We start from the raw sequence: 12,398 nt of genomic DNA, 5'->3' as shown, positions 1-12,398 counted from the left end.
CTTCCTAATTACTGTTCCAGTCGGCCTACTGGGTCTGTAACAGGTAATAGTGGGTCAAGATGGAGAGTTCTGATTTAGAAACCCTATTCAGCCTATTGAGACAGATAGCAGTAAAAAACTGTAACAGTCCAAACTCCATTGGATCTTCCAAAGAGAAAAGAAATCGAGGGAGACAAATCCGATTACCTCCCTGAAGCAATACCAGCCCTGAAACTTGAGGGTTTTCTCTTAAACCCTAAAAGGAATACAAAAAGGAGGGATTTTTTGTTAACCGTACCTCTAATATCAAGGCATCATTGCTGCCAATTTCAAAAAAAGCTTGAAAACTTACCAGAAAATTCTGAGAAACTCTGATCTTGATAATCAACTTCAGTCTTTAAGAGAAAAACTGATCTTGAACCAGAAATCTTCTGAATTTTTGATTGCCGCCTCTTGTCTTGATCAAGGACTGATCTTGATCCTCTACTCTAGAAAGAAAAAACTGATCTTGAACAGAAATCCTCTAAAATTCTGATCGCCACCTCTAGTACTGATCAAGGACTGATCTTGATCCTTTTCTCTTCCTCTGATTCTTCCTGGTTATCAAAGATTTGATCCAATCTTTGGACTGCTGCTGTAGATAACCTCCAAGAATCATCCGAAGAGAGCTTTTTCTCTATTCTTCCAGCCCAAGGCAATTCTCATGTGGTCGGCTGGATCAAACTCACATGAGAAGCCCTAATCTTAGCTCTGATACCAAGTAGTCATACATGACTACAGATATTCTTTAGATTTTGAACAAAAAATAAAAAGGAAGAGGAGGAGAAGAGAAAAAGAGAGATAGAGAGGGAGAACTTGTGGAAGGACATTTGAGAGAAGAGAGTGGTTGGTGTGTTAAAACAGCCGCCCCACCTTTTGAATTTATATACATAGTTTCCTAATTGTAAAAGAACTTTAATGCTTACATGGCAAGAAAAGATAATTAAAATCTAATCCTAGATAAGATAAAATAAGATTAAAACTAATCCTACTAGGAAAGCTGATCCTAATCAATGACTTAATTAAATCTAAGTACAACTCGGGCTGTCACACGAGTACACTAATGTGGGGTCCACAGTTTCCTACATTAATAAAGTCACATGACAACTTTTGTCATGTTGTCATGTGATTTGGATAGAATATGGGTACGGAGCTCCACTCTATTAGTATGGTTAAGTCCTAATCCAAATCTGATTTGGATCAAAATCTAATCACATTAGGAGAGAGACCTATACATAGGGTTAAGAGGGAGAGGTTGATACATCACTTTTCTATACTCTCTTTTGCTCTCTCTCTCTTCTCACTTGCTCCCAAAACCCTAGTTCAAAGCAGCCTTGGAGAGGACTGATTCTCCATCAGATTTCTGCTGTGTTTTTGAAGTAAAAATATCAGAGAAGAAGTGGTTCACATAGCTGCATCGAATTCCACCAATTGGAGATCAAATTGGCTGAAGTAGAGTTGTAGGATTGACCTCAACTTTCCATGTGCACCATCTTTAGTTGGGAGGCTGATCTAGGTCTAAATCAGATTTCTGCTGTGTTTTTGAAGTAAAAACATCAGAGAAGTGGTTCACATAGCTGCATCGAATTCCACCAATTGGAAATCAAATTGGCTGAAGTAGAGTTGTAGGATTGACCTCAACTTTCCACGTGCACCATCTTTAGTTGGGAGGCTGATCTAGGTCTAAATTTTAGGTGTGAACTACCACTCGGGGAGCTGCAATTTGTGGATTCCATATCAGGTATGCTCAATTTAAATTTAGGTTCCAAATCTGATCCAATTCAATGCAAGTTTGATCTAGAAAATTCTGAATCTCTGATTTTCAAATACCGATAAATTGGTTCCTGGATTGGACTGAATTTTTTTTGCAAATTTGGCCAGAAACCCTAATAGATTCAGTCATGAAAATTTTTAAATTTCAGCTCTTCCAACATCTTCCTCCTATACAAACCCTTCATGTGTACCACCAGCTTCCACATCATCTTCTTCCTCCAACACTTCATTCCAAATTTTGTCTTCCACTAACAATAGCAACCAAGCCTGGTAGAAAGCATCTTCTGTAGTAACCTCCATCATCCTGGTAATAGATTCTGGTTGAAATCCTAACAGTCTAAATGAAGCTACTCTCTCAGCTTTGATGTATCCATGTCTTCAAGCACACCCCCACAGAGATTCACTATCCTCTTGAATACTTCTCCAAGCCAAATGTGGAAGGGAAGTCCTACCACTTTCACCCGTGGGGTTCCCTCAAGAAAACCATGTTAGTGATGGGATTCCATTTTCCAACTACCCCCGAGTGCACAAATCTCTTTGTTGACACAAGGCAAATCCAAAATGGCTTTTCTATCCTAGATCGGAGTTAACCATAAAGACTCTTCAGGGCAAAGTCTTTTCCTTAAAGCATCTATAACCTGGTTCTAGTTTGAGATTTCCTTATTAATTATAACGATGAATATCTTACTCCAAAAAATCGAATAGAGGAGAGAAGGAGAGAATGGCGTTCGAAGAACATGAAGGTTTCTCACCAGCCGGTAAGTGGAGAGAAGTGTTGAGAATAGAACGAAAGGAACTGTTGCTGGAGGAGACTTTTTACCAAAAGGACCTTACGATTAAGATCAGAGAAGGAAAGAAAGGAATAGTTCTGTTAGTGGGAGATGCCGTTCCGTGGTTTCAGAGTTTCCTAGATGGTGCCGCTGGCCAGGTGAGTTGGAGTGAAAGGTGGAAAGGTACGCTAAGGCAGGCAAGGAGACAATACATAGCTGAGAGAAGGAAGAACTCTAGTGGTTGGTTTGTTACCTTGGAAGAGAAGTTCGACAAAAGGAAGAGAGAGATATTAGTTATCCCTGAAGGTGTTCGGCAGCAGGGATGGACAGTGGTGGCTAATGCTCTAGACAGGAGATTAGTCAGTAAGGAATCAAAGGCAGTGAAGGTACAAACCGAGAGAGTAGTTGGCGGATAGTGTAAGAAAGAAGAGATGACAGAAAGAAGAAAGAGACTAGAGAGGCTGGGCTTAGAAGACACAGTGGGAACCCAGGGAAAGCCAACTGTGGCATTTACTATCCCAGAACCAAGAGTTGCATTGGATGGGGAGAAAGGAAACTGGGAAAAGAAATACATCTTATCTGCGAAGGACGAGGTGAAGGACTGGAAGGGGCTGCTAGAAGAGGTGACGACGAAGCTTGGATTGAACCAGACGGTCATCCTTATTCCTTTCAATGATCGGAATGCAGTCCTTGATGTGGGTGAGTTGTTGATGGATTTCACTATGTTGGAAACGAGTGAAGGTCTTGTAAGAATTGAAAACTGGTGTCCTCTTTCAAATGAGGTTGCTGCTGTAGATGGAAGCTTTAAACTGAAGTTGTTGGGTTTACCCTTTCATCTCTGGCAAAAATCAACCTTGGAGAATATGGTGCAGGCAATGGGCAGTGTTCTTCTGTCCTATAAGACCACAGATTTGAGGGCAGCACACTTGAGTGTTGCTGGAATGAAGCCTGAGGAAGTTCCAAGGGTAGTACAAATATGTGCAGAAGGCTATTGGTATAAAGTTTGGTTGAGTTCGGAAGTTGAAAAGTTGCAGTGGCTGGGGAGGTCAAAGCTTGAGGGAGATGATGACATGACAAGATGGGCTACAGTTGGCAGGTTAGAGCAAAGGAAGTTTGGACATGTGGAAGCTGCTGGAGTGATGGTTTCTCTGAATGAGGAAGCTGAAAAGTCGAAGGCCAAAAGCAAAGAGGCATTTGTGGAAAAGTTTTCAATTTTTTTTGAAAACCAAAACAACTCTACCACTGTTCTGTCCTATGCAGACTTGGTGAAAGAGGTAACCAGGTGAGAACAGGGAGGGGGGGTTCGGTCCAAGACTAAGTTCGAGCTACGCACCACACTCTCTGAACCAACTAGTCCATTTTCGGGTCGGGTGGTTCTCACCGAGCTTAAGGGCCACAATCAGGGAGGGATAAGCACAGAACATGTGGGCTCAGGTGAACAGTGGGAAGATTTGTTTACAGAAGGTTTGAGCTCAGGGAGAGTGGACTATATATGTAACAAGCTGGGATTATATGACATATATTCCCCAGCTTGAGGGGGAGTGTTAGAGTTAGTTGAATAAGGGTAGATTAGTCTTTTCATTCTATTTAAGTTATATGCTTATGTGACAATTCTAATATTACTTCTGTAGACATCCTGTCCCATACTTAAATAGGGTCAGTTTAGTCATTGTGCACTAATTAGCACCCCTAATCCATATTATGGTCGACTGGTAGGGTTTAGGCTACCAAGTTTGACTGGTTCGAACTTCTTCTTCTTCTTCTCTTTCTCTTTCACTCTCTACTGGTTCGAACTGCTGAAGCTACTGAAATAACAAAGAAGAAGAGGTTTCATCAAGGGTAAAAGAAGGAAAACTCAACTTTAAGGAACTTTAAGGAAACAGAGGTTTCATCAAGGCAGAACTATGAAGTTTATTAATTGGAATGTTAGAGGTCTAGGGAGTGCGTGAAAAGAATAGTTATAAAAGACCTACTTAGAAGGGAGAATCCAGATATTGTTTTGATACAAGAAACTAAAATTTTAGAAGTGGATAGATTTTGGATCAGAAGTATCTAGGGTTCAAGAGGAATTAGGTGGTCTTGTATTCCTTCTTGTGAGGCCTCAGGGGGAATTGTGATTTGTGACCATGTGGAAGGACAAGGTGGTGGAGATTGTAGAGGAACTCATTGGTAGATTCCTGATTTCAATGAAGTTTAAAAACACAAGAGATGGATTTACTTGGGTTCTCGTGAATGTCTATGGTCCAAAAAGATATCGAGAAAGGAATGAAATATGGGAGGAGTTGTTTGATGATAGGGGCTTATGGGAAGAACCAAGGTGTGTGTGCAGGGGATTTCAATGTGATAAGGTTCTCAAATAAATCTAATAATCCAAACCAACAGGTGACCTCTAGTATGAGGAAGTTCAATGATTTCATACTCTTGTGAGTTGAAGGAACTCTCCTTCTTAAAAGCTAGAATCACTTGGTCCAATTTGCAAGAAGTTTCCCATTGCTCAAAATTGGATATTTGTTTAATGAATAATGGAAAAACTATGAGGAGAGCCAAGTATCTACAACCTTACCTAGAGTCACCTCAGATCGTTTCCCTATCTAGCTAGGTTCTAAAACCTTCATAAGTGGCCCCATGGTTTCAAATGTCGTGAAATGTCGCTAATGTCGCCCAAACAACATTATTTCTGTCAAATCGGTCCAAATAACAAAAAATTGGACAGTTTTTCCTATTATGTCGATAGGATGTTGATAATGTCAACAAGATGTCGACTAACGTACATTAATAATATAATATATTAGTATATTATATTATTATAATACAGTATATTAATATAAATTATTCCATTAATAATTTCTATTTAATATTTCAAATAAAATATTTATAAAAAAGAATTAACAAAATATAAAAACAAAAGAATAAATTAGTTACTTTATAATATAAAAATAAAATATTTTTCAAGTAATAAAATATAAACTAGTTAGTATTTTTTAAAATATTTATTAAAATCAGAAAATGTATATTAAATTTTATAATAAATCATATTCTACATTTAATATAAAAAATCAGAATAAATTTATTAAATTTTATACTAAATCATATTTATTATAAGTTTAGTATTAAAAATCATAATAAATTCATTAAGTTTTATAAGAAATCAGGATTTATCATAATCTTAATACTACAAAAAGGAGAACCAGTTTATTAAATTTATAATAAAACATAATGTATTATAACTTTAATATTTAAAAAATCAGAAATAAATGCATTTCTATTTACTAGTGTGAAATAAATATATTAGAATTTATAATAAATCAGAATTAAAAATAAGAAAAGAAAATATTAGATAACCTTGTAAAAGCATCAAAATGCATAATAAATTAGTAAATCGTCATTTACTAATTTGTTATTGATCTTAGTTTCTTAGCTTTATATAATGGTTGGGAATAAGATAATAGTCTAGAAATATGTATTAATGCTTCTTTTATCATTTTACAGAATATCATTGCATATTTCCACATATGTCATAACATTTCGACAATGTCTAATTTTTACAATATTTCCCCTCGACATTTTTGACATTTCTGACATATGTCCTATATTTTGGTAAGCAACATTTCCATTGACATCGACATTTTAAACCTTGAGTGGGCCTACCTCATTTCCTTTTGAAAACATGTGGCTCACCCACCCGAACTTCGTAAGGAAAGTAGAAACATGGTGGAAGGAGGACATGGGTGATGTGAGTTAGAAAGGTGTAAAGTTTCACAAGAAGTTGAAGATGTTGAGGGGAAAAATCAAGGAGTAGAATAGGGATCAGTTTGGAAGACTAGAGGAGAAAAAGCTCAATCTTGTGCCAAGCATAGAGGAAATTAGATAAGAAGGAAGCACAGGGGACTATTTTTGTGGAGGAGGGAGTCGTGACGTGCAAATTAAAGAAAGAGTTGGAAGAAACCTTATTAAGGGAAGAGATCAATTGGAGACAGAAATCTAGGTGCAAGCGGTTTGGAGACAGAAATCTAGGTTCAAGTGGTTAAAAGAAGGTGGCGGTAATACAAAATATCTTCATGCTTTGGCAAATGGGAGAAAGAGGGAGAACTATGTGGCTAAATTGGAGATAGAAGGGCAGGTGATAGCCAATTAGAGCGAGATTTCTAGGAGATTTGTAGACCACTTTAAGTCCATCTATGGAAGACCTTTGACTAACAGAGTGGATATGGAGGACCTTGATTGGACTTGCCTAGAATTTGAAGAAGCTTGCTGGATGGAAAGGAATTTTGAACAAAAGATAAGTAAGGCAGTTTTCTCAATGAACAGATCTAAAGTCCATGGGCCAGATGGCTTCACTATGGCCTTCTATCAAGATTGTTGGGAAATTGTGAAACATTATCTAGTTGAGGTGTTTACTAAATTTACGAAAAAGGGTTTCATTAGTCTAGGGATAAATGCAACCTTTCAAGCTCTTGTCCCCAAAAAACCTGATGCTTGCCATCCTAAGGACTTTAGACCAATCAGCTTAGTGACCAACTTGTACAAGATTATTGCTAAGGTCCTTTCCACAAAGCTAAAAATAGTTCTTCCTACATTAATCAGTCAGCAGGAATGGGATTTTGTAAAAGGGAGACAAATGGCTAATCAAATTCTCATTGCAAATGAGTGCGTGAAATAGATGAAAAGATCTAGTTAAAATGGTTTTGTTTGTAAGATGGACCTTGAGAAAGCTTATATCTGGTGGATTGGGCATTCTTAATTGAGGTAATGAGATCTTATGGATTTGGGGAGAGATGGTGTAATTGGATTTTTAGATGTATTAAGACTTGTCATTACTTGATTCAGGTCAATGGGTTTGTAAGAGACTTCTTTCCATCACGTAGAGGTTTAAGGCAGGGAGACCCCCTCTCACCTTGCCTCTTTACCCTAATTGTGGATGTCTTAAGCAGAATGAGCTGAAAGGGAGAATAGAATTAAAGGTTGGAAGGGATAGGTTACTGATTACTCACTTACAGTTTGCAGATGATATTATAATCTTTTGTGAAGGGGGAGATCTACTTTTGGCGGAGAATCTGAAGGAGTTGGTGAGGATTTTCGAACTTGTCTCCAATCTTAAAATTAATCTTCAGAAGAGCTGTATTGCAGGACTTAATATGGAAGATGGAGACTTTAAAGTTGTTGCAAATGTCCTAGATTGCTCAATCTCAAGGTGGCCTTTGACCTACTTAGAACTTCACCTAGGTGCAAACCATAGAGAGAGTAGTTTTTGAAGTTCAATCCTTGAGAGGTGTGCCAAGAGACTAGCTACCTGCAAAAGGAATTAAATCTCGCTGGGGGGTAGGATTACTCAGATTTAAGTCCAGTCTTGACAATCTACCCATATACTACTTGTTGGTCTTTAGGATCCCTAAAAGGAAATAATTAAGATAGAGAAACTAATGATGGACTTTTTGTGGGAATCAAAAGAAGGTAAAAGAGACCACTTGGTTAAGTGGGAGATTGTGACTAGAAGCTTAGAGGCAGGAGGGCAGGGAATTGGGAATGTGGATAAAAAGAATTTGGCATTGCTAGGAAAATGGTTATGGAGATAGCCACAAGAACAGGACAAACTATGGCATAAGGTGGTAGCCAGTATTCATGGTAGGCTGGGAATGGCTGGGATGCAATTGTTTCGAAACGGGCTACATTAGTGTCTACGTGGAAGGTAATTCATGGCATTTTGCCCACTCTTCTCCAGTTTGTCAAGTACGATGCTTGTTCAGGGGATACTATTACTTTTGGGAGGATATCTGGATTAGGTCTCATCCTTTAAAGGATCTCTTCCCATCCCTATACTTAGTTTCTTTGTACAAAAATGAATGTATCTCTAAATTCATTACTCCCCCTGTTCACCCAATGGATCATAACTAGGATTTTGGTTTTTGTAAAGGATTAAGGGATGATGACATGAGGGCTTGTCTGGATTTGCTTCAAATACTTCAACGTGTGTGTTTTGATCTTGATAAGTCAGACAAGCGCGTTTGGGCCTCTCACCCTAAGGGTCTTTTTTCTTGTGCCTCCTTTTTAAAGTCTCTTTGTAATTCTTTGTCCTCTCCTTTATTTCCCTTGAAATAGTTCTGGTGCAAACCCATTCCCCCTAAAATAAGAGCTTTTTGTTGGGAAGTAATTCATTGGAAAATTAACACTTTGGAAATGCTACGGAAGAGGAGACCCAATTTATGTCTCTCTCCAAACTAGTGTGTTTTGTGCAGATCTAATAACAAGAGTTGCTATCACTTACTGATTTCTTGTTTTGTTGCTACAAATATATGGAATTGGTTTTTTCTTTGTTTGGGTGTAGATGGTCCTCAACAGCGGAGGTTAACTTGCCATTTGATCCTTCTGTGTTTACATGGCCAAAAAAGAGGGGAAGAATAATGTGGACGTGTGTTAGAGCAGCATTGGTGTGAACCATTTGGGAAGAGAGGAATGCGAGAATTTTCTTTGATAAGAAAGAAGCAAGGAAGAAATAAGGGACTGTGATGATTAGAGTGATCCATTAGATGAAATCTTTGGACCTGTTCTCTCAATTTTCTCCTAACGACTTATGAACTGGACAGGTGTTACAAGAAGCTTTTCTAGAAAGGAAAGATTAAATGTTGAATGGATACCCCCACCTCAGGACTATGTAAAACTGAAATTTGATGGGAGTAGCAGGGGGAATCCAGGACCTACCGGAATAGGGGTCGTGAGAGACATGGAAGGCAAATTCATAGCCTTGCTTTCTGGTCCACTGGGGTATGGGGATTCTCTCAAGGCAGAATTGCTTGCAGCGTTACAAGAGTACAAATTGCAAATGTGTTCAACATAACCAATTTGGTGATTGAAGGGGACTCAAATTTGGTGGTGGGTTGGTTAAAGGATCCAGAATCTGTGATATGGTGCTACAGGGATGAATTAAAAAGGTTCTTATGGATCACCAAGAATATGAATTTGATACAATGGGTGAGGAAATCAGCAAATGGTTTAGCTAATTTTTCTGTTTTGTTTATAGAGAGGTAGCATCTCGTGCCTCTCTAAGGGATGCTTGTAATGATTATATTTTCAAAATTAATGAAATCCGACTTCAATTATCAAAGAAAAATGTCCTAAGCGACAGTGCCAAAGATAAATCTAATCTTTATCACAATGACTCTTATGCTAACTCATCTAACTCAACAAGCTTGTGCCTTTGGAAGTATCGAAAGCCACTAAATCCGGAATGTGGAGACCATCAGTCATGCGTCCTCTACCAATCATTCTCCCCGAAGTCAAATCTTGAAACCCAACATTTAGGGACTATGTAATGCAACTAATGGAGAGAAGATTAAGAGGCACCTTATAGAAATATCAGTAAACATTAGGCAAGGAAAGACCCATGGATAGGGAGACAACTTCCAACCTAACAATAGTAGAAAAGGAACCATCAGCAAGTTTAACTTTATCTCTACTAGGTAGAACTCAATATGATGAGAAAAGGGAAGACTTCCCAATCATGTGGTGTGTCTGGCCCCTAAATCAATGATTGAGAATGACTGAGAAGTGAGAAGGAATGGATGAAACATGAAGAGCATGGGCTTGGTTACCAAAATTTGCTACATAAGAAGTGGGGGGAGTAGTGGAGGTCTCCTCCAATTGTATGAGAACAAGCCCAAATTGTTCCAGCAAAGCACGTATAGTATTTAGAAGACCTTCCTTAGTTATAGAGCTACTTTGACTAGGCTACTACTGGCTTTCTTCGTTAGCAATGGAGGTGGCTATATTAGCTGCATTAGGCCTTCAACTTTGCTTCCCTTGGAACTTCTTAGTCTTACCAATCAAGTCCCAATAGAATTCTTTTATGTGCCTATACCTCTTACAATGTTTGCACCAAAGCTTATCTTTATCGTCTTCACTCTTCTTTTGCATTTCACCCTTCCCTTTCACCTTTAGATAATAAAGCAACTTGTTCCCCCTCAGTGGAATTCCTTTTTTTTTTTTTGATAAGTAAAAATTCTTTCAAGTTTCACTAAATCAGTAAAGATAAACAACTGTTACAAGCTTCCCCAATGGAGGCATGAGGTGAAGCCTCACTCAAAGAAAAAACAGCACCAGAATTACAACTGATCCCTAGTTACCCACTTACCCCTTGCTTAGCTAATGAATCAGCCAGAGCATTAGCCTCCCTCCCCACCCATTGTATAGTCAAATTCAGTGGAATTCATTGCAGTCCTACATTCTTTAGAATGAACTAAGTTAAACACTTCTTCAAGATCCAGAAGCTCCTTCCCACCCAAAATTTGAACACAGATGGGTTCATAAAATGGGGTTCGGACCTGCCAAGAAAGCATAAACTCTCTATTCAAAAATCAATTTTTTATAAGATAATGCATCCTGCTCACTCTTCCCATCAATAGTTTTTAAATGACCCAACTCCTTCCACATGGAGGTGAGAGAAGAGTAGTAGGCTGCAAGAGACTTGTCACCTTGTTTGTAGGCTGGCAACTCAACTTGGAGTTGGTAATTCCAAGCAAAATGTCTTTGTTCTAAATATGTCGTTTTTGCTTGATTCCAGATCTCCTTGTCTGTTTCAGCCCACATAAAATTCTAAGAGCAGGCTGAATTCAAGATGTAAGCCAAGACATAATAATTCTCCTACTCCCACTTATCATAATGATCCCTTTCACTAGTAGGTTTCTTCGTCTTCCCAGTAAAATACCCCAACTTTCCCTTGGCTCCAAAAAACAACTTCACACCCTTGGACCACTCCAAGTAGTTCAGTCCATCAAAAAGGACTATAGTTACAGGAAACTCATGCTTTCTAGACTACTGCTAGAAACCAACTGCCCTCCAGAAGAGGCTGAAGTAATAGAACCCTATAAAGACATACTATCAACTTCCTTTGCTACCCAAAACCAGCAACATTAAGTAACAAGAAACACCTTTTCTGATTAAAAACAGTCACACAACTGTACTAGAATGGATAGACAGCACAACTACTGAACTGGTGGGATCAATACTTATCCATAAACATTCATTCACAGGCTGCAAACACTTCCACCATGAAAAAACACTGCTACTGTCCTCATTATCACACACAATCTAACATAACTTGCAAAAAGAACCTTGTTTTTCATTCACCAAGGGAAATATATGAAGGATCACTAGGAAAACACATCTCCACATCAATAGAAGATGTCTACCCACCTTTCAATACCTTCTTGAATCAACACAGGCTTCAACATAGCCCCACAAACACATTTTAGATAGAACCCAGAAGAAAAGTTTCCTTAACAGTCCAAAATAGTCTTCTACATGCTTCAACCTCTTAAGAAACCACTCAGGAAGACAAACCTTGGCCTTACGACCAAGGAGGAGAGAGAGAAAAAATAGAAAAGGAAGTAAAGATCAGACCAGACCTCTGTTTCTTCAAGTTACCAATGTGACCAATCTAAAAAAGGAAGACTAAGAGGGGAAAAAAGGATTCTTCTATGACAGAATATGCTCTGATTTTTTTTCTTTTTTGAGAGAAAAGGTGTAGTATTTCATTAATAGAAAACTGACAGAATATGCTCTGATAACCATGTAATCTGCCAAAGAAGATCTAAAAATAAGAAAAGAGGAGAAGAACAAAGGAGAAAATCTGTGAAAGTCAAATAATAGAAGAGAATCTGTCTTGGGTAAGCGGCAGAACCTAATTTACCCTATTACATTAGAACAATTTAAAAATAGTAAAAGGACATGAATGCCCTTGACTATATTATATAAAGAAAAGGACATCTCACGATAGCCAAGAAATATTGTTCCCAAAACTTTGTGAAATACTGTGTTTGTAGAGCACTTTTCTCCTGACAAATG

At 38.2% G+C, this 12,398-nt stretch overlaps 1 pseudogene; it reads right to left on the bottom strand.

The window, feature by feature from the left end:
* LOC148866997 (putative LRR receptor-like serine/threonine-protein kinase At1g56140) overlaps positions 1-2,091 on the bottom strand; it is a 47,367-nt pseudogene extending 45,276 nt beyond the window's left edge.
* Between the last annotated feature and the right edge of the window lie 10,307 nt (positions 2,092-12,398).

Source organism: Nelumbo lutea, chromosome 3 (genome assembly GCF_056320005.1).
Source record: "Nelumbo lutea isolate HS-2025 chromosome 3, American lotus-T2T, whole genome shotgun sequence".
NCBI classification, from domain to species: domain Eukaryota; kingdom Viridiplantae; phylum Streptophyta; class Magnoliopsida; order Proteales; family Nelumbonaceae; genus Nelumbo; species Nelumbo lutea.
The sequence above is the reverse complement of the archived record's forward strand: the minus strand, read 5'-3'. Positions and strand labels throughout refer to the sequence as shown.